The 21,434-nt window shown below is 34.3% G+C and overlaps 1 protein-coding gene and 1 long non-coding RNA gene across 3 annotated transcripts in view; both read right to left on the bottom strand.

The window, feature by feature from the left end:
- The window catches only part of GSTCD (glutathione S-transferase C-terminal domain containing), a 129,196-nt gene that overhangs the window by 84,270 nt on the left and 23,492 nt on the right, over positions 1-21,434 (bottom strand). The gene's annotated exons all lie outside the window — the stretch shown is intronic.
- Positions 12,794-20,883, bottom strand: LOC146401019 (uncharacterized). The gene is made up of 2 exons (XR_014813261.1): positions 14,089-20,883; positions 12,794-13,793 (listed from the first exon to the last, which is right to left on the bottom strand). It is a non-coding gene; the product is annotated as an uncharacterized LOC146401019 (long non-coding RNA).

A 21,434-nucleotide genomic window follows, 5' to 3' on the forward strand; every position in this document is an offset into this window, starting at 1 on the left:
TTAGAAGATCAACTGAGGAGGATGTACAAAATCTATCATGCATAAATCTAAAAACCCTGTTATTTGCAGACACAATTATGAGTTACTTCAAAACACTGGCTTTCAAGAACCAATGTATTGCATTTCACTGACCATTCCATTAAAAAATGAATCACATTGTAATAATGAAAAAAGACCATTTTTGTTCTGAGTCCATATAGATATTTGCAAATATTGTTATTTTCAATAGATTAAAAAAAAACAGACCTGGAGATAATTCTTTAAAAAAATTAATTAAAGTTAATTTATAATATTGTGTTAGTTTCACATGTACAGCAAAGTAATTCAGTGGTGTCTGTATATAAATGAATATATATACATATATTCTTTTTCAAATTTTTTTCCATTATATGCTATTATAAGATATTGACTATAGTTTCCTCTGCTATACAGTAAATCCTTGTTGTTTATCTATTTTAAATACAGTAGGGTGTTATCTGTTAATCTCATACTCCTCATTTATCTCTCCCCTCCCTTTCCCCTTTTGTAACTATGTTTGTTTTCTATGTCTCTGAATCTGTTTTTGTTTTATAAATAAGTTCATGTGTATTATTTTTTAGAGTCCACACTATCAGTGATATCACATAATATTTTTCTTTCCCTGCCTGACATAGTGCACTTAGTATGATAGGTCCACCCACATTGCCACAAATGGCATTATTTCATTCTTTTTATGGCTGAGTGATATTCCATTGTTAGTACACACACGCAAGCACACACACACACACACCACTTCTTTATCCATCTGTCAATGGACATTCAGGTTGTTTCCATGTTTTGGCTACTAGAAATAACGCTGCAGTGTACACTGGGGTGCATGTATCTTTTCAAATTAGAGTTGTCTTCTTTTCAGAATATATTTCCAGTAGTGGGATTGCTGGGTCATATGGTAATTAGGTTTTGTTAAGGAACCTCCATACTATATTCCCTAGTGGCTGCACCAATTTATATTCCCACTAAAAGTGTCGAAGGATTCCCTTTCTTCATTTTGCTTATGGTTTCTTTTGCTGTGCAAAATCTTATAAGTTTGATTAGGTCCCATTTGCTTATTTTTAGTTTTATTTCTTTTGCCTTGGGAGACTGCCCTAAGAAAACATTCAGATGATTTACGTCAGAGAATGTTTTGCCCATGTTCTCTTTCATGAGTTTTATGCATCATGCCTTATATTTGTCTTTAAGGCATTTGAGTTTATTTTGGTGTGTTATGTGAGGATGTATTCTAACTTTACTGATTTACATGTGGCTATCCATCTTTCCCCACATCACTTTCTGAAAACACTGTCTTTTCTCCATTGTGTATTCTTGCCTTTGTCAAAGAATTCACCATAGGTGTGTGGGTTATTTCTGGGCTCTCTATCTTGTTCCAATGATTCCTATGTCTGTTTTTGTGCCTCTATCATGCTGTTTTGATGACTCTAGCTTTGTAGTATTGTCTGAAGTCTGGGAGAGTTATGCCTCTAGTTTTATTTTCCTCAGGATTGCTCTGGCAATTTTGGGTCTTTTGTGGTTCCATACACATTTTAAGAGTATTTGTTCTATTTCTGTGAAAAATGTAATGGGTAATTTGATAGGGATCACATTAAATCTGGAGATTGCTTTGGGTAGCATAGTATTTTTGACAAGGAGATAGTTTTTAATTTGATTCCTTCCTCTGAAGACAGTTTCCACAATCATTATTATATTTTCAACTCCAATTACCTCTCATACATATTTCCCCCCTCAATTCATTCATTATTTTATTTAGAAATTCATTAAATCTCTGCCTTCTTTGTGCTAATCACTTAGCCAAGCATGAGTTATAAACACAAATACCTGATCCTCACGGAGCTGTCTAGAGGGAGAGATAGTATCTGGTAAGGTAATCACCTTCTTTATTGAACAAAAACCAACTATTAACACTTAACCCTCCAGGCACAGAATAATTGGACCAAATATGCTCCACTCTGTCCCCTTCAGCTTCACTTTTCCAGTGAGTTTCACTATAAGTTCCACCCCCACCTTTAGGGTATGGTATTCTCTCTTGGTTAAACACACACACACACACACACACACACACACACACACACACACACTAAAATCTTTCTTAGCCTCCTATTAGCACAATGGAGAAAGGCTGGAATTTTAAAAAGACTTTGCTAAATACTTAACATAACATGAACAGGAAATTAATAAAATGACATACAGCTTAACAAATAATCTCAGACTTCTGATCTTACCATTGTTAGCTGACTTCTAGAGCTTACAGTCTTTGTACTCTTGTTTAACCAACCTGAGAGTGTCACTCTCTTAAGAATTATAGAAACTATTCACTTCTGCTACTGTGTATACAAAATAGAACTAAAACATAAAACCTGTGGAATTTCTTAGCTCTTAAAAAAAATGTTATTAAGTAAAATAAGAGGCAAGCAATATTCTGAGAAAAATATCTTTGGCAAATAAACATAAGGTTAATATTTTTATTAAGGAACTCATTCAAATTGTTAAGAAATAGATATTAAATAAAATACATGCAAATATTCAAACTTGCTGTGATAAAATAACACAAAATGAAACAAGTTATATCTACCAGCTTGTAAAACTTAGCCCCCCAAATTTGATGAACTAATGCCAATGGAAGTGGGAGTGTAAACAACCAATGGATCACTGAAGAAATCAAAGAGGAAATCAAAAAAATACCTAGAGAAAAATGACAATGAAAACACAATGATCATAGTTCCCATTGTGACTCAGCAGTTAACGAACCCGACTAGCATCCATGAGGACGCAGGTTCTATCCCTGGCCTTGCTTAGTGGGTTGAGGATCCAGTGTTGCTGTGAGCTGTGGTGTAGGTTGCAGATGCAGCTTGCATTGTGCATTGCTGTGGCTCTGGCATAGGCTGATTCAATTCAACCCCTAGCCTGGGAACCTCTATATGCCACAGGTGTAGCCCTAAAAGGAGAAAAAAAGACAAAAAAAAAAAAAAAAGAAAGAAAAGAAAACACAATGATCCAAAGCCTATGGGATGCAGCAAAAGCAGTTCTAAGAAGGAAGTTCATAGCAATAAAAATCTTACATCAGGAAATAAGAAAAATCTCAAACAACAACCTAAACTTACAACTAAAGCAATGAAAGAACAAAATGCCACATTAGTATAAGGAAAGAAATCCTAAAGATCAGAGCAGAAATAAATGAAATAGAGATGAAGAAAACAATTGAAAAGATCAATGAAACTAAAGTGGTTCTTTGAAAAGATAAACAAAATTGATAAATCTTTAGCCAGACTCATCAAGAAAAAAAGGGAAAGATTTCAAGTTAATAAAATTAGAAATGAAAAAGGAAAAGTTATAATTGACACCACAGGGAAAAAAAAAAAGAATCCTAAGAAACTGTTACAAGCAACTATATGCTAATAAATGGAAAACCTAAAAGAAATGGACAAAGATACAATCTTCCAAGACTGAACCAGCAAGAAATAGAAAATAGGAACAGACTAATCACAAGGACTGAAATCGAAACTGTGATTAAAAAAATTCCCAACCAGGACCAGATGGCTTCACAGGCAAATTCTACTAAACATTTAGAAAAGAGTTATTACCTATCCTTCTGAAACTACTCCAAAATACTTCAGATAAAGGAGCTCCTAAGCTCATTCTATAAGGCCACCATTACCCTGATACCAAAACCAGGCAAAGATACCACAAAAAAAGAAAATTATAAGCCAATATCACCAATGAAGGTAAATGCAAAAATCCTCAATGAGATACTAGCAAACCAAATACAACAATAAATTAAAAAGCACCATTATCAAATGGGATTTATCCCAGGGATGGAGGGTTTTTCAATATCTGCAAATCAATCCATGTGATACACCACATTAACAAATTGAACAATAAAAACCATATTATCATCTCAATAGATGCAGAAAAAGCTTTTAATAAAATTCAACCCCCTGGAGTTCCCATTGTGCTGTAGTGTAAACAAATCCAACTAGTGTCCATGAGGATGTGGGTTCAATCCCTGGCCTTGCAGAGTGGGTTAAGGATCTGGTGTTGCCATGAGCTGCGGTGCAGTCACATCCAACTTGGCTTGGATCCCAAGTTGCTGTGGCTGTGGTATAGGCCAGCAGCTGTAGCTCTGATTCGATTCCTAGCCTGGGAAATTCCATATGCTTCAGGTGTGGCCCTAAAAAGCAAAAAAGAAAAAAATTCAACACCCATTTATGATAAAAATTCTCCAGAAAGTGGGCATAGAGGGAAACTACCTTAACATACTAAAAAACATATAGGACAAGCCCACAGCTAACATCATACTCAATTGTGTAAAGGTGAAAGCATTTCCTCTAAGATCAAAAACAAGACAAGAATGTACACTCTTACCACTTTTATTTAACATAGTTCTGGAGGTCCTGGCCACAGCAATCAGAGAAGAGAAAGAAATAAAAGGAATCCAAAGTGGAAAAGAAGTAAAACTGTCACTGTTTGCAGATGACATGACACTACATATAGAAAATCCTAAAGATGGTAGCTAAAACCACTAGAGCTCATCAATGAATCTGGTAAGGTTACAGGTAATTAACAAAATTAATACACAGAAATCTCTTGCATTTCATACACTAACAATGAAAGAGGAGAAAGAAAAATTCAAGAAATAACTACATTATCATTGCATCAAAAGAATAAAATAACAAGGAATAAACCTACCTAAGGAGGCAAAAGACCTGTACTTCAAAACTATAAGACGCTGATGAAGGAAATCAAAAAGGAGAAAAACAGATGGAAATATACACCATGTTCTTGTATTGGAAGAACCAATATTGTCAAAATGACTATATCACCCAAGGCAATCTACCGATTCAATGCAATCCCTATCAAATTATCAATGAAAATTTTCACAGAACTAGAACAAAAAAAATGTTAAAATTTGCTTGGAAACATAAAAGACCCTGAATAGCCAAAGCAATCTTGAGAAAGAAAATAGCCAAAGCAATCTTCATAGCTGGAAGAATCAGGCTCCTGGACTTCAGACTTTACTAAAAAGCTACAGTCATCAAAACAATAAGGTACCAGGACAAAAATCAGAAATACAGCTAAGCAGAACAGGATAGAAAGCCCAGAAATAGGAGTTCCTGTTGTGGCTCAGCAGAAATGAACCTGGCTAGTATCCATGAGGATGAGGGTTCAATCCCTAGCCTTGCTCAGTGGGTTAAGGATCTGGTGTTGCCATGAGCTGTGGTGTAGGTCACAGATGTAGATCTGGTGTTGCTATGGCTGTGGCTGTGGCTTTAGCTCCAATGTGACCCTTAACCTGGAAACTTCCATATGCTATGCCTGCAGCCCTTTAAAAAAAGAAAAAGCAAAAGCAAAGAAAGAAAGCCCAGAAATAAACCCCACACACCTATGGTCAATTAATCTATGAAAAAGGAGACAGGAATATACAATGGAGAAAAGACAGTCACCTTCAATAAATGGTGTTGGGAAAACTGAACAGCTCCACATAAAAGAATGAAATTAGAATTTTTTTAACACACAAAAATAAACTCAAAATGGAGTAAAGACCTAAATGTAAGACTGGACATTATAGAACTCCCAGAGGAAAATATAGGCAAAATACTCTGACATAAATCACTGCAATATCCTTTGGATACATCTCCTAGAGTAATGGAAATAAAAACAAAAATGAATAAATGAGACCTAGTTAAACTTAAAAGCTTTTGCACAGTGAAGGAACCATTAAAAAAATGAAAAGACAATCTATAGAACAGGGGAAAATTTTGCAAATAATAACACTGACAAGAGATTAATCTCCAAAATATACAAATTCCAATCGAAAAATGAGCAGAAGATCTAAAGAGACATCTCTCCAAAGAACACATAGATAATGGCCAAAAGGCACATGGAAAAAAATGGTCAACATTGCTAATTATTAAAGAAATGCAAATCAAAGCTATAATAATGCTGGTCAGTATAGCCATCACTAAAAAGTCTATAAACCTTAAATGCTGGAGAGGGTATGGAGAAAAGAGAAGCTTCCCACACTATATTTAGGGATGTAAATTAGCACAACCATGATGGAGAACAGTATGGAGTTTCCTTAAAAAAACTAAAAATAGAGCTACCATATAATCCAGTAATCCCACTCCTAGGCATATATCTGGAGAAAACCATAATTCGAAAACATACTCACACCTCAATGTTCAACCCAGCACTACGCACAATAGCCAAGACCTGGAAGCAACTTAAGTGGCCACTGACAGAGGAATGGATAAAGACAATGTGATATATTAATCAGCCATTAAGAGTGAAATCATGCCATTTGCAGCAACATGGATGGGCCTGAATATTATCATACTAAATGAAGTAAATCAAACACAAATACCATATGATTTCATTTATATATAGAATCTAAAAATAATGATACAAATGAACATATTTACAAAGCAGAATCAGACTCACAGACATAAAAAAACAAAAGGGGATAAAGTAGGAGTTTGGCCTTAACATATTTACACTACTACATAACATAGATAATCAACAAGGACCTAGTGTATAGGACAGTGAACTCTACTCAATAGTCTATCCTATATGGGAAAAGAATCTGAAAAAAAATAGATATATGTATACATATAACTGAATCACTTTGCTGTACACTTGAAACTAGCGACATTGTAAATCACTATACTCCAATATAAACTAAAAATTAAGAAAAATTTTAAAAACTGCAAAAATACTGAAAATAAAAAAAAAGAAAAGATAAAAAAAATTGATAAGCCTTTAGCCAAACTCATCAAGAAAGTGGGAGTGAACCAGGAGCTAACTTCTCAACATTGCTGACAGTATAATAAACTAATTAAGTCTTTTTGGAAATCAGATTAGCAGTACAAATCACAAGCAATAAAATGTTCCATTCCTTTTACTCTGTCATTTCACTTCTGAAAAATGATTCAAAGTGTAGGAAAAGCTATGTGCAGGATGTTTCCATTGTAGTGTAAGAACTGAGAGCAACTTTATATTCAACTGCAGATAATTAAGGAAAATACGTTAAACCTATTTGGTAAAATATTACAGAATCATTACAAATGAGCTGTAGGGGATGGTTGCATTATGTTTCAAATTAAAAACTTTTTTAAAAGCCACCACTATAAATATATGAAGTAGCTAATTTCTTTAATATGATTTGACTTCAAATGACAAGATTTATCATACTGATTCGTAAAAGGAAAACATTTAAAGATCCAGGGAAAGTAAGCGTAAAGCTCAAATATGCTTTAGCTAATTATAGGTTATTGCATTCTAAAAAGGAGAAAATGCTGCATTTGTATTAAAATAGTCTTTTTTTTTGTAAGACCTTTTATACTCTGTAGGTATTCAAACCTAACTAGTACAAACGCAAAGGAATGTATCTCCTTGTAAACTAGGTTGGATACAATGCAGCATTTACAATTAAATATTATAACCACAGATGTAGCAGAGAAGCTTAGCTGACATTGATTATTCCTACTCCTTGATACACAGACATAAAAGACCTTAGCAATAACCTACTGTTTTGGTTTAAGAACATACTCACTATTGCTACCACAAGCTTTATAAGAATGTAGGAAGAGACCTGGAATGCAAGGAGACCATTTGTGTGGAAAACAAACAAACAAAAAACTTCACAACATTTGCTGTTCACAAAAAAAAGATTCCTAATTTCAGAGTAGGCACTGCAATCAAGGGTTTGCAGAATGTGAGGAGAATTTGAAGCAAAGATTCATAATCTACTACTTTTACTTCTAGTATAATACAAATGCGTTCCACAAGTGAAAAATTACTTGGTATAATATGACCGGAGAGTATTAACAGAATAGTGAAAAGAATAAGGTAAAAATACCTGAAAACGTTACAACTAACCATATTCCACCAAACAAGGACAGAATTCATCTTGGGAATGTAAATTCTTAATATATAGTTTTATGGACCGCTTTTAATTTTAATCAAGTGAATTTCAAGTTTTAAACCTCCAAGGCAAAGATTCCAATAGTTAGAGGGTTAGTATAATTCTTCTCCCTACCTTACCTCCATAACTCTGGGATTTAAGAAAAGTCACATTAAATAGCAATTTTCAACAACTGGTATAGTCATGGAAAGTAATTTTCAGGCAATTATAGTGTGGGCTGATATAAGCTTTATGGGATAAACTGCTATTCCACAGCATTTCCTCTGACAGGTGTAAACCCACTCACCAGTTTAATAAATTTCTAATTTTGTTAAGACAACAGCGATATAAATCAGTGTAACTTCACACACGAGATCTGCACAGATGCTGTAAGAGGTCACATGACTGTGGGATAATTACAAAGCACAATGGAGGTAAGGGATGGACAGAGTTGACTGACAGACAATGTTTCTTGGTTGTGTTACATAATGGTGCTGCCTAACCTCCCTTACAAACCTCAATTTCCTCACTCTAGATGATCTCTAACATCTCTCTCTGCTCTGAATTCCATAATTACTCTGCTGGTAATTTTAGGCTTGCCTCCTCCAAATTGAACTAGTCCTGGAAGAAACTCCTATAGGACATACCAACAGGCTTCCTTGCCCTCTGGCATCTGGAGGCATTTGGTCCGTGAGAACCCCCAGCAGAGCCAATAGATGGTAATGGTAAAGGCGAATGAGGATAGGGCAATTTTCCTCTCCTCTCAGACCTACAGCCACTTGGGCTGCCTGTCCCTTGCCTGAAGCTTCTTACCCTTCTCGAAGCAGTCTGCTCTACCGGACTTCCTCTCTTTTCTTTTTTCCTCTCTCTCCAGTCAGGCTTAGAGGTAGAAACAGCTTTGTGGCTACTAATCCCCTATCCCTTTAAGGTTTATCCTGCCTACATTTTTACAATTAATCTCTCTACATGTAAACCCTATTCAAATATTCCCAATTTAAATGTGCCATCTTTCACTTTTTATAGAATTTGATCAAGGATGCAAATCAGACTAATATTTAATGAAAAGTAACTGTAAATTTGGTCATTGCTTATTAATGATTTTAAGGTCATTTGAAAGAAACTTATCAATATCACTTTACAAACAAATATATTTTCTTGGTTATATCACAGTAATCCAACAATTACTCAATTTTACAGTAAACCTTCTAGATTAGATGAAAGCAGGTAGGCATGACTGGAAAGCAATTTTCTAAGTCATTTTCTTTAATACTGCCTTGGCAGCTTGATTTTCTTTCCTTTCCTTGCTTTGCTGAAAAAAATTTGTGTGACTATGTCCCCAAGGGCATGAAAGTATTTAGTCAATAGTATAAATAAATAGAGTTTAGCTCTATCTAATCTTTCCCCTGCAAATAAATCCCTGTAGTTTTTTAGGTCTAGTTTGTTAGAGGTACACACTGCCACAAAAATACTTTTGTTTTCTCTCTGTAGTATAAATATCACAGAAAAACCACCAAAGTAAAGTAATTTTAGAGGATATTGTGCTAAATGAATAAGTCAAAGGCAAATACTGTACAATCTCACTTATATGTGAAATTTTTTTTAATTCAAAAAAAAAAAGTTAAGAAGTTGTCCTGGGAATTGAGTTTACCCTAGTGTTATAAAATACCTGCTATGTGATCACATGCAAAATTTCTAGGTTTTTGTTTGTAGGAAGCATAATAGTTCTTACTTATATATATAGAATACAGCCAACTTTCTAAAGTAATCACTGATTTCAACATAAAACTAATTTAAAAATTTTAAATCTCCATCTAGAAACATTATGCTATTGATTACTAATAGTATATATTTATGCCATTTAAATAATGACAGTTTTCTACTTATGACTATACCTTTGTCTTAGAGTTAAGGAAAAATTTTAAAAATTCTTCCAATGATTTTTACTGAATTTCATATTTCATCAATTTCATATTCCTACAGAGTCTGAGAGCTATTGAGATTGCATAGCTATTACGGAAATTTTCTTGCCTCAGGTATCTCTCCAATGTGAGTTAGACATAAGTGAAAATAATGAGTGGATTTGGGTGCTAAAAGGAGCTGGTCAAAGCACAGAATAAAATAGTTCATTGTGTAGTTGAGCTGATTTTAATCATAAGTATGTTGAATAGAAAACGCCAATTTAAACAGAAATAAATAATACTAATTAGTTTCCATTAGCAGAAAAATAAGGATCTACATCATTAGACTTCCTTCTATCTCCTAAGTGTGACTATACACACTTATAATTTTAAAATAGAGTTCTTGAAAGTTTAGCAACATCAAGAGTTTTTAAGCTTAAAAACTAAATTACTTACTGTGAAATACTCAAAAGGAGTCTGGAAAGTCAATCTAGGAGGAAATACCTCTCGGCAAATATACAAAATGTAACTAATGGGGAGCTGGTTTTGCCTTAATTAGAAAGAGAAACTGTCTTTCAGAGTGGTTATATACAGCTTATACATAACTCTGCAGATAACTCTGCAAATGTTGTGTGTTGCTTGTTCATTTTTCTCCATTAGAAATGATGTCAAGGGCTGAAACTAAATATTTTATTGCAGATACCTTTGTTTTAGAACAAAGTTTCCTCCCTGTTCTTCATTGTTTGTGGATGACACCAAGAGTAAATTTTGCTCTTAAAGAGCAAAAGGGTACTTATTGAAAATTCACTGATTAATTATTAATGTAAGATTTCGGCAAATTTACATCCAAAGTTGCTTCATTCTAAAACATTAAAGACTGTTCTTGGAGTTCCCGTCAAGGCACAGTGGTTAACAAACCTGACTAAGAACCATGAGGTTGTGGGTGTGATTTCTGGCCTCGCTCAGTGGGTTAAGGATCCTGCATTGCCATGAGCTGTGGTGTAGGTCACAGATGCAGCTGGGATCCCATGTTGCTGTGGCTCTGGCGTAGGCTGGGAGCTGTAGCTCCAATTAGACCCCTAGCCTGGGAACCTCCATATGCCATGGGTGCGGACCTAGAAAAGACAAAAAAAAAAAAAAAAAAAAAGAGGGAGAGAGACTGTTCTTATAGTGTCATTATGTGTAATAACAACAACAACAACAAAAAACTCTTAAAGAAAAAAAAAAAAAAAGAAATTCTTAGGAAAAGTCTTACTTGAAATGGATACACATCTCCAGCCCAAAGAGAACTTGGGTGCTACTGAAAACATAGCAGGACTGGAAGAGTGCTCCAGATTTGTTCATCAGAAAGATCTTGTTGAATTAAAATGGCCCTAACCCAAGCACATTTCAGCACAAATTGAAGAGGTTTGAACCTTTGCTTGGTACTGGTTTTCAGAAATAAGTATTTCATTACTCACATAAACCTTTTTCAATCTTTTGAAGCAATTTGATTTCTGAAATGTACTAATAAACAATATTCACTTAAATGGACAATTTGACGTTTCTTATCAGTGAATTCACAATATTCCTAAAACAAACCATGGTACTTTCAAACTGGCCTAGTGCTATAATAAATGATTCAGAGGAGTCAGGAATAGACTCAAATCACCTCGATTGTTCAATAAATTCTCAGTTTGTTTACTTATATAAAAAAATTCAAATAATTTACAGTCTACACATGATCTTATAAATTCAGATTATTTTGCTTACTCACATAGATACTTCCTCATGTCAAATACATTTATTTATTTTATTTTAAAAAGCGACACTCTTAGAAGATTCCATGCAATCCACCCTAGATTAACTGGCCATTAAAACCTTTCTTGGTAACCAGTCATCATGGGCTCTGCTTGCAAAGTACTTAAAAACATGGTCTATAAATAGAGTTCTTGAAGTCTAATCCTAAAGGATAGAATGAAGGATAAATAATACTGAGAAGAATTACAACAAATCTAACTCCAAGAGGGAAAAAAAAAAAAACTTTTAACTTTTTCTTTAATCACATGCCAGAGTTAAGTACACTTAAACAGAAAAAAAAAAAAAAAAAAAAAAAAAAAGCATTGTATTTTCCTAAGACAATCTGGTTTCATGGCTTAAAATCAGAACAAGAAAAACAGAGCTAAGAAACCCAATGAGCCTAATGCTATGTGGATATGAGATATCAAAGCTGTGAGCCCATTTTACCAATTCTCCCCTAGTTAAAGAATTGATGCCTCTGAGGTAGATATTGGCCCTGCACTTTTTTGTTGTTGTTGAGGACATGGAAGTGATAAAACTTGAATTTAATCTGGCTACTCTTCTTCAGGCCCTGTTTATAGCAAAGTTGTTCCAGACAATTTAGTTAGTAGTACAATGATATACAATTAGATCATTTCCACACCTGAGCAGATTTAAAGTTCAAAATAAACTTAGTCACGCCACCATTTTGACAGCTAAAACAAAACACTCCGCCCCACTTTTCAGTACTTTGAAAATGCATAATCAAAATTGGACATGACTAAGCTTTCAGTATGGATGAACTTCCTCTACTTTTCCTCATGAAAGTAACATCCCTGTCACCACAACATATGTAACATCTTGACATCTTCAAGGAACCCTGAAGTTTTCTGGTAGCAGGGCAGGGGCCCTAGTGCAAACTATCAGTCAGAATTTATACAAGGACTATTCCTAGATCATACCAATCACTATTCTGAAGTAATGTTAACACAAGGAAACTCAAATTATGTTATGACCTTCTTCATTTCTTGAGGAGCTTGAAAACAGCAACCTGTGAAATGTATAGTCTGTCAAAAGTGAAAGTCACTGTTTAACTGTGTATATTAGCACTGCATTACTATTAATTTTGTAGTTCTTGCCTATCATTTGATTTATAAAGTCTCCAGAAGTTTTCTGGTATTTTTGAAAAATATGAGCTGAGATAATTTCAATATTCTTTCTTGATCTTTTCCAGTTTCTACTTAAATTATATTTTAAACTTTTTATTTTGAAATAATTATAGACTCAGTGGGAAGTCGCAAAAATAGTACATAGACTCCTGTGAACCCTTCATCCAGCTTCCCCAATGATAACATCTTATATAATTACAGTACACTATCAAAGGTAAGATATTATTTTTAGTACAATAATATTAATCACAGAACTTGCTCAGCTCTCAACAGATTTAACATGCCTTTATTTGTGAGCATATATACAGTTTATGCAGTTTGATTCCATCTATAAGTTCATATAACCACTTCATCACCACAGTGGAAAAGAATATGACCATTCCCACTCCCGGTCAACCATTACTTTGTTTTCCATTTCTCTAGTTTTATCATTTTGAGAATGTTAAATAAATGTGTAATCATATCGTATAGGTAACCTTTTGAGATGGGCTTTTTTTCATTAACAATAATGCCCTTGAGATCCATCCAAGTTTTTGCAAGTCTGAATAGTCCATTCCCTTTTAATGCTAAGTAAGATTCTATAGCAAGGACACATTAGAATTTGTTTAATCATGTACCTACTAAAGGACATTAGGGTTGTGCCCAACTTGGACTTATTATGAATAACGTTGCTATGAACTTTCATGTGCAGGTTTTTGCATGAAAGCAAGTTTTCATTTCTCTGGGGTAAGTACTCAATAGTGCAATTATTGAGTCTTGTGGTAATTATTTCTGTAGTTTTATAAGACAGTACCAAACTATTTTCCAGAGTGGCTGTACCACTTTATATTCCTACCAGCAAATGTATGAGTGATCTAGTTCCTCTACATCCTTGTCAACATTTGGTTCTCTTTATTTTAGTCATCCTGATAGGTATGTAATGATATCTCATTGTAGTTTTAATTTACATTTCCCTGATGGTTAAGAAGCATTAAGTTTCTTCATGTGCATATATACCAACTGTATATCCTCTTCGGTAAAATGTCTGTTCATGTCCTTTGTCCATTTTCTTTTTTTTTTTTTTTTTTTTTTTGTCTTTTTTTGTTGTTGTTGCTATTTCTTGGGCCGCTCCCGCGGCATATGGAGGTTCCCAGGCTAGGGGTTGAATCGGAGCTGTAGCCACCGGCCTACGCCAGAGCCACAGCAACGCGGGATCCGAGCCGGTGTCTGCAACCTACACCACAGCTCACGGCAACGCCAGATCGTTAACCCACTGAGCAAGGGCAGGGACCGAACCCGCAACCTCATGGTTCCTAGTCGGATTCGTTAACCACTGCGCCACGACGGGAACTCCCTTTTGCCCATTTTCTAACTGGATGTTTGTTTTTTACTATTGAGTTTTAAGAGTTCTTTATTATATATTTCAGACCCAAGTTCTCTGTCAAGTTTGCATATATTTCTAGTTTGCAAATATTTTCTTCTACTCTTCAGCTTGTTTTATCATTCTTGTAACTGAATCTTTGGTAAAGGAAACATCTTAAGTTTTGATAAAGTTCAACTTCTCAAAAAAAAATTAATAGATTGTGCTTTTGGTGTCATCTGCAAGAACTCTTTTTCTATCCCCAACTCCCAAAGCTTTTTTTACATTTTTTCTACATGTTCCTCTCAAGTTTAATAGTTTATAATTTTACATTTAAATCCATGATCCTTTTTGAGTTAACTTTTATATAAGAGAAGAAATTTAGATATTCATTTTCTTTGCCTATGAATGTCCAATTGATCCAGCAACATTTGGTGAAAAACTATCCTTCCTCCAACTCAGTTGCTTTTATGTCTTTTTGTAGGTTCTTTAGTTTGTTCTATTGATCTATATGATGTCTATCTCTCCAATTACTGTAGTAATACAAGGAGTCTTAACTTAAGTAGAATGATTCTCTCTGCCTTACTATTCTTTTTCAATTTTTTTTCCAGATAAAATTTAGAATATGCTTGTCTACATCTACTAAAAATCTTGTTGGGATTTTGATAAAAGTTATGTTAAACCTACAGATACATTTGAGAATTAAATTAAATTAGTTAAATTATTTAGAGTGCTACTTCATGTGGAATTTTAAAAGGTATAACATCTTTAAAGGTTTAAATTAAAAAGGCTTAAATAAAAATCAATGTATTATTACTACACAATTACAGTTGACCCTTTAACACTTGGGTTTGAACTATGTAGGTCCACTTATATGCGGATTTTTTTTCATAGTAAATACTAAAGTACTAAGTCAATCTACAGTTGGCTGAACCTGTGGATGCAGAACTGATGGGAGGACCCTTGCATACCAAGGGCTGACTATAAGTTATATAGGATTTTTGACTGAAGGAAGGATTGGCATCCTAACCCCTCTTTGTTCAAAGGTCAACTGCATAACAAAGTTGTATTTTACATGCTTTTCCTTTTCTTATTAAACTTTTAACATTTCACATGAAGAAACTTTAAACCTTTTAAAATTCCACAGGAAGAAATTCACACTGAAAAATAAATATACCTTTCTACTAGCTCTCTACCTCTTTGTGCTACCTTCCTTTCAAATAAAGATTTCAACACAATACATTAATTCTTTTTAATTAAAAAAATTCACCTATGGTTACTCATTCAAACCTATACAAAAATATTCTTACCACCAGCATTACCTTTTTTGATTACCAAGCGCAATTAATTAGTAGCCTATAAAAGACCAACATTTTTATATAAAGAATGTCTAATGCTCTAATGATTGGAAGAATTTGCCTAGTAAAAATGTATCCACCTCTCTGCCAGTTTCAATTCCTTTTACTATTAATTTCGCTGGCTTCTCTAACTTTCTACCAGAAAAGGAGATACATTTAACACATGGTCTGCTTTATATCATTTATGAACATAATATATACTAATACAATACATATGTGATATATCTCTATCTCAGTCTCTACATCTATATGTATTCATGTTTGGCACTGAATCAAAAGAGCACCACTAAGTAAATAGCAAATTTATTCTTTGCAACATTGTTATATTTCAAACCATTTAATATAAATTCGGTCTATATTTATATATACTATCTTTTAGAGGACTTAGCTTCAGATTAAAATACAGTTTAAATAAGAGATTGTATTACTTTTGGTAAAGTACCAAAATGCTTGTTGAGAACCTCACTCTTGAAAGAAGAGAAAACAGTTATAAATTTGTAGAGTTCAGAGTCAAATATGGTCAGGTTTTGGATTTCACAGCTAAGTATAACTTAGAGAAATGAAAAACATTTATGTTAGAGAATTTTTTTCCCAGAAAAGTGGAAAGGAAAAAAAAAACCAGCCTTTGATCTTATTCTCTTGGTGTGCTTTTAGTACTTTAAATGCCAAAATGTTCAGAAGTAACAGGCTTATAATCTAAAGTTATTCAATATAAACAAGAAAGTATTGGGGAGACTATATCCTTAGATTGCCTCGCTAGAGAATAGTTTTTTAAAAGTAAGAAAACATGGAGTTCCCGTCGTGGCGCAGTGGTTAACGAATCCGACTAGAAACCATGAGGTTGCGGGTTCGGTCCCTGGCCTTGCTCAGCGGGTTAAGGATCCGGCGTTGCCGTGAGCTGTGGTGTAGGTCACAGATGTGGCTCAGATCCCGAGTTGCTGTGGCTCTGGCGTAGGCTGGCAGCTACAGCTCCAATTCGACCCCTAGCCTGGGAACCTCCATATGCCGTGGGAGCGGCCCTAGAAAAGGCCAAAAGACAAAAAAAAAAAAAGAAAGAAAAAAGAAAACCAATATGTTAATTTTGAGTCTTGTCTTAAGAATTTAAGACTAGTATTTCAGAAAAAACAAAAAGGTCTTGAAAGAGACAGTTAATTCTATTTACATTATCAGGATACTTCTACTTCCATTTATGTTTGCTAGAGTATTTGGCTTAGGTAGAAATTTCATAGTTACCAGGTGGTTCAAAGGAATGCACAAACTCTTACATTTGATGTACTTCATGCTAAGAGCCACAAAATAAATTTTTTTTAGGTTGAAAAAAAATTAGAAAATGGTGATCTTGAAGTCAATCAGTATATGCACTCTACCAGTTACCTAGGGTAAACTTCACACCCTGTGGTCCCCAAAGCAGCAGAAATAGCATTAGTTGCTACTTCTTAGAAATGAAAATTCAGGGGCTCATCTCAGACTCTGGGGTAGGGCCCAGCAATCTGTTTTAATAAGGCATCTAAATGATTCTAATGGATGTCCTAGTTTGAAAAGCAATGGTTTAGGATAATGAGGTATTCTGACACCCTGACTAGAGGCCCTAAAAGAAGCTTTTATGTTTTATTTTCCCCAAAGGAGAACAATGCTTATATTACAGAAGAGGTAATTTATGTTCAATTTTTTGCATCCTTGGCCTCCTGACGCAATTAGCAATAAATAACACTATTTACCATATCCCTTAGGGTTGGTAAGAACCTTGTTAAGAATCACCGATAGCGGGAAAGGCTCTGTTAGTACTTCCAGTCTCCACCTTGGATATAACTCTCTTTGAGGACCTTGACCACACTCTTCTCTTGCTTACCTTGATCACTTCTGCTGGAAGAGGAAAGGTGATGCCGTTGGTTTGTAGAACATGTAACAGAAAGGTCAGGGAGAGTGGAGACTTTGCATTGAGACCAAGTTTTATGAATTATATCATGTATCACTATCTTATTTGGTATTTTTTTCCCTAATGTCAAGGATCAATTCATTCTTTTCAATCCCAATACTCTACAGAAAACAAATGGGGGAAACAAAAACCCTGGTTATATACATAAAATGACCCTCATCAGAGTAAGCTTTAAATGTAAAAACTTTGGTCATCTATAATTGTCATATATAAAAATTTTTAAGAGAAATCTCTTACTACTAAAAGAGAATAATCAGCCACTAGGATTGAAAAATTGTACATTTCCTTAGAAACATAAATTCAATGTGATTTATATAATAGGAACTAAAATATACCAGTTTGCAATTCTTGTTCTAAGAATTCAAACATTTCTGTCCCAAGCAAATGATATCTACTGGGTTTAAAACCCTCTATAAAGGAGAGATCTTACTATCTCCTTCTAGGAAAATTTTGCCATTAAATTTTTTTCTTTTAGTTCAGCTAATAAGTATAGACTCTAAACTGAGTGGCAGGGGATGAGGGTGAATGTTTAAGGTTTTTAGATACCACCTTCATATAAGTCTCCCTGGGTATCAGGGCTTTCACGTGGCTCAAAACAAAATCAAGTCCTCATGTATACCAAAGAGGGTCACAATTCTAAGACAGTGGAAATTTGAATATAAGAATAAAAGAAATTATAACTGGAACGACACCTAAGCAACTACTGCCTTATTGCCTCTGTATCCTCTATGGTCATGCTTCTGACTCTCCTCACTTCTATAAAATTGATATGGTTATTAGGGACTAGGAGCCACTCCTAATATTGGAACCATCCACCTTAAAACTACTGGAGAACAGAGAAGCCATAGAGAAATATCGAGAAATGAGTAGCTTTGAGCACTTCTACTCTAGGTCTTGAGGCAAAAGACTGTATCTATCCTCTCCTTCATACTTAGAGGGCAAAATTTCAAACAGCAAGAACAGAGGTTCTTTGGACTTAATTAACAAAAGGAGTCTTCAGGTTTATAGTATTTATCCAATGAGTAGAAAATCACAGTTATTTGAAGCTAAACAGTAATAGAGAATATGCAATGCCCTGGATCTTCTCAGTGCAGGATACTACTGGTTGAAAATTTTCTATCAGGGGATTAATATTAACTTATAAACATTTCATTTTTCACTTGCCACAATTCGTCTTCTGTTAAACCATCTGATCACAACTATCTGCATGAGAAATACGACGACATAATCCCAATTCAAAGATGAAAATAACTGCAAACAAACTGGAAATCAACTTAGTAGTTGTATTTTTCACAGAGGTAAGGGAAAGAAATTCTGGAATTACTGTCCAGATATTATAGGACTGATCAAATAAACAAATATACAGGTGATGTTGGGTGCTAGAATTTTTACCGTTGGAAAAGGTAGATATAGATATTGAATTCGGAAAAATTGGAAAGAATCTTATGGTATTGGATTGGAATAAGCATAAACTCATGATTTTCTTTTTCTTTTTTTTTTCTTTTGTCTTTTTAGGGCCGCACTGGTGGCATATGGAGGTTCCCAGACTAGGGGTCCAACGGAACCATAGCCGCTGGCCTACACTAGAGCCATAGCAACTTGGGATCAGAGCTGCATCTGCGACCTATACCAGAGCTCACCGCAAAGTCAGATCCTTAACTCACTAAGCAAGGCCAGGGATCAAACCCGCTCCTCATGGATGCTAGTTGGGTTCGCTAACCACTAAGCCACAATGAGAACTCCATGATTTTCGATATATATAGACAATAGGCATACATATATAAATATAATGATGTATATGATTAGGTATGTGTGTGTGTGTAGGTGTATGTATATATACACCTATTTCCTATTGGATCCATATATATATCTATCTCTCTGCTGAGAGAACACAGAAGCAATACTGTTAGCAATGAGCACACCTGTTACCCAAATCTTAGTTTCTATATATCATTCTCTAATAAAAGGAACCAGGGCTCCTTGGAGAATAGTTGATTATAGGTGTGAGGCATAGAAATGACAAAATGAGCCTATGCCATTTTGTTATACCAGAAATTAAGGACACGTTCATAGAATAACTGGGGCATTTCCAAAAAATCAGGAGCCACCCTGAAGGCACTTACAACCTGGGACAACTTGAGCTTTGAAATAAATAATAACAATGATGGATTATAACTAATAAATATAGAATTATGACAGAGATGAAAAATCACTATTTTGCAACTATCACAGGCAAGAAGCATCAAACGAATGTAAACTATGAGTGAAATTTTAAAAGAAACAAGTTATTATGTAGTCTCGAATATCTCCCCACAAACTGCTTATTAATTCAATACAGTGAAAGAGTAACATCACAGTAGAGACACCTGGCAGATACCACCTTAACTAAATAAAGTTTACGTCACTGGGCCCACACAGACATAATATCCCTCCGATAATGAGGCACTGAGAAGGACACTACATCATTTCTGTGGTGTTCTGCCAAAAATGCATAACTTGAATCTAATCTTGGGGAAACATTAAACAAAGTCAAATTGAGAGACATTCTACAAATAACTGGCCTGAAGTATTCAAAAAAAAAGTCCATATTAAAAAAAGAAAAAGAAAATACGTGTTATGAAAGACAAAGGCTGCGAAACTGTTTCACATGAAAGGAAACTAAGGAGACATAACAACTAAATGTACTACAATCTACTGAACTGTAGATTAGATAATATGTACTAAATTAAATATCCTATTCCAATCATTGTACTATGGGTATGTAAGAAAATACTCTTAAAAGAGATAGTTCAGTATTTAGAAGCAAAGAGTCATGATGTCCGCAACTTACTCTCAAACAGCCCATCAAAAATCTATAACAATAATAATAATGGCAAAAACAATAGGAATGATTATGTAAATTAAATATTCAGTTCTCTTTTCTTAAAACCCAAATTATCTCAATTATTTTAGCCTTTAAAATCTACCCGAAAAAAAATTTGCCCAGTTTAAGTAGAAACTTGGGAAGTTAAAAAAAGGATCTATAGTCTCAATCCAATTCAATTTAATAAAAAATTATTGAGGACCTATCCACAGGGATCCTATATTTAAAGAGCTCAGTTTACTGGAGAAGGAAAACATGCAAATAAATACAGTGTAAGAGAAATATACTATAAATATCAAAAATGAGGTATAAGAAAGTACTAAATAAATGTTCAGAGGAAGTGATTAATTCTGACTACTATATTAGTATTATTGAACATTTACTATTTATAATTAGGCATTGTCAGTTGAGAATATAGAGAAGTCAGAGATTCTTGGTTGAGAATCTGGCCACAGGTTATCTAGCTAGCTAGAAGCCCAGGTTTCAATCACAAGCAGGCGACTCCACAACCCATGAAGAAGGCTTAATGAAGGAAACAGAATTTGAGTTAATCCTTAAAAGTGAATATAATTTTTATGGGATGTGAAGTAGAAAGAAGAATATTTAAGGCTGGAGGAAAAATAAGGGTGAATGCATGGAAATGGCAAATACAGATTGTATAAAAGGGAAACAGCAAAAAGTTCAGGGAATGGTATGTAAGATGGAGGGAGAGAAATGGATAGAGCAGAGGGTAAGAGATTAGGTAGACTTATGAAATATATTAGACTTATGAAATTCTCCATCACGAGAATTAATTAATCTTTGATAGTAAAGAAGCTGATTTGTATAATATGCACCACAATCTTGATATAACTCAATAGAGTCAGTATAAGGAGTCAGTCTTTGAAACATTAAAATGAACCAAATACCTTATTATAATTAATAAGTACCCTTATTACAATTCAATTGCTCCTAAAAGACAGACCCAGAACACAAATCATAAGAACACATTTATAGTGACCTCTGCACCCCTATGTACAATAATTTCTTTTCACAAAGATCTTAACACTATGTAATACTGAAAATGGACAGAAGTGAAAACAGAACATCTAAGATGCCACAATTCTACCTTAGTTTAATAAGACTATAAACCTTTTAAGAAACAGTAAATGAAACGTGAATAAATCATATCGCTCTGCTG

The sequence above is a fragment of the Sus scrofa genome, chromosome 8 (genome assembly GCF_054392235.1).
Source record: "Sus scrofa isolate SSC_HxYL_T2T_F1_AM1 chromosome 8, Sscrofa_HxYL_maternal_Yorkshire_Landrace_v2.0, whole genome shotgun sequence".
NCBI lineage: Eukaryota > Metazoa > Chordata > Mammalia > Artiodactyla > Suidae > Sus > Sus scrofa.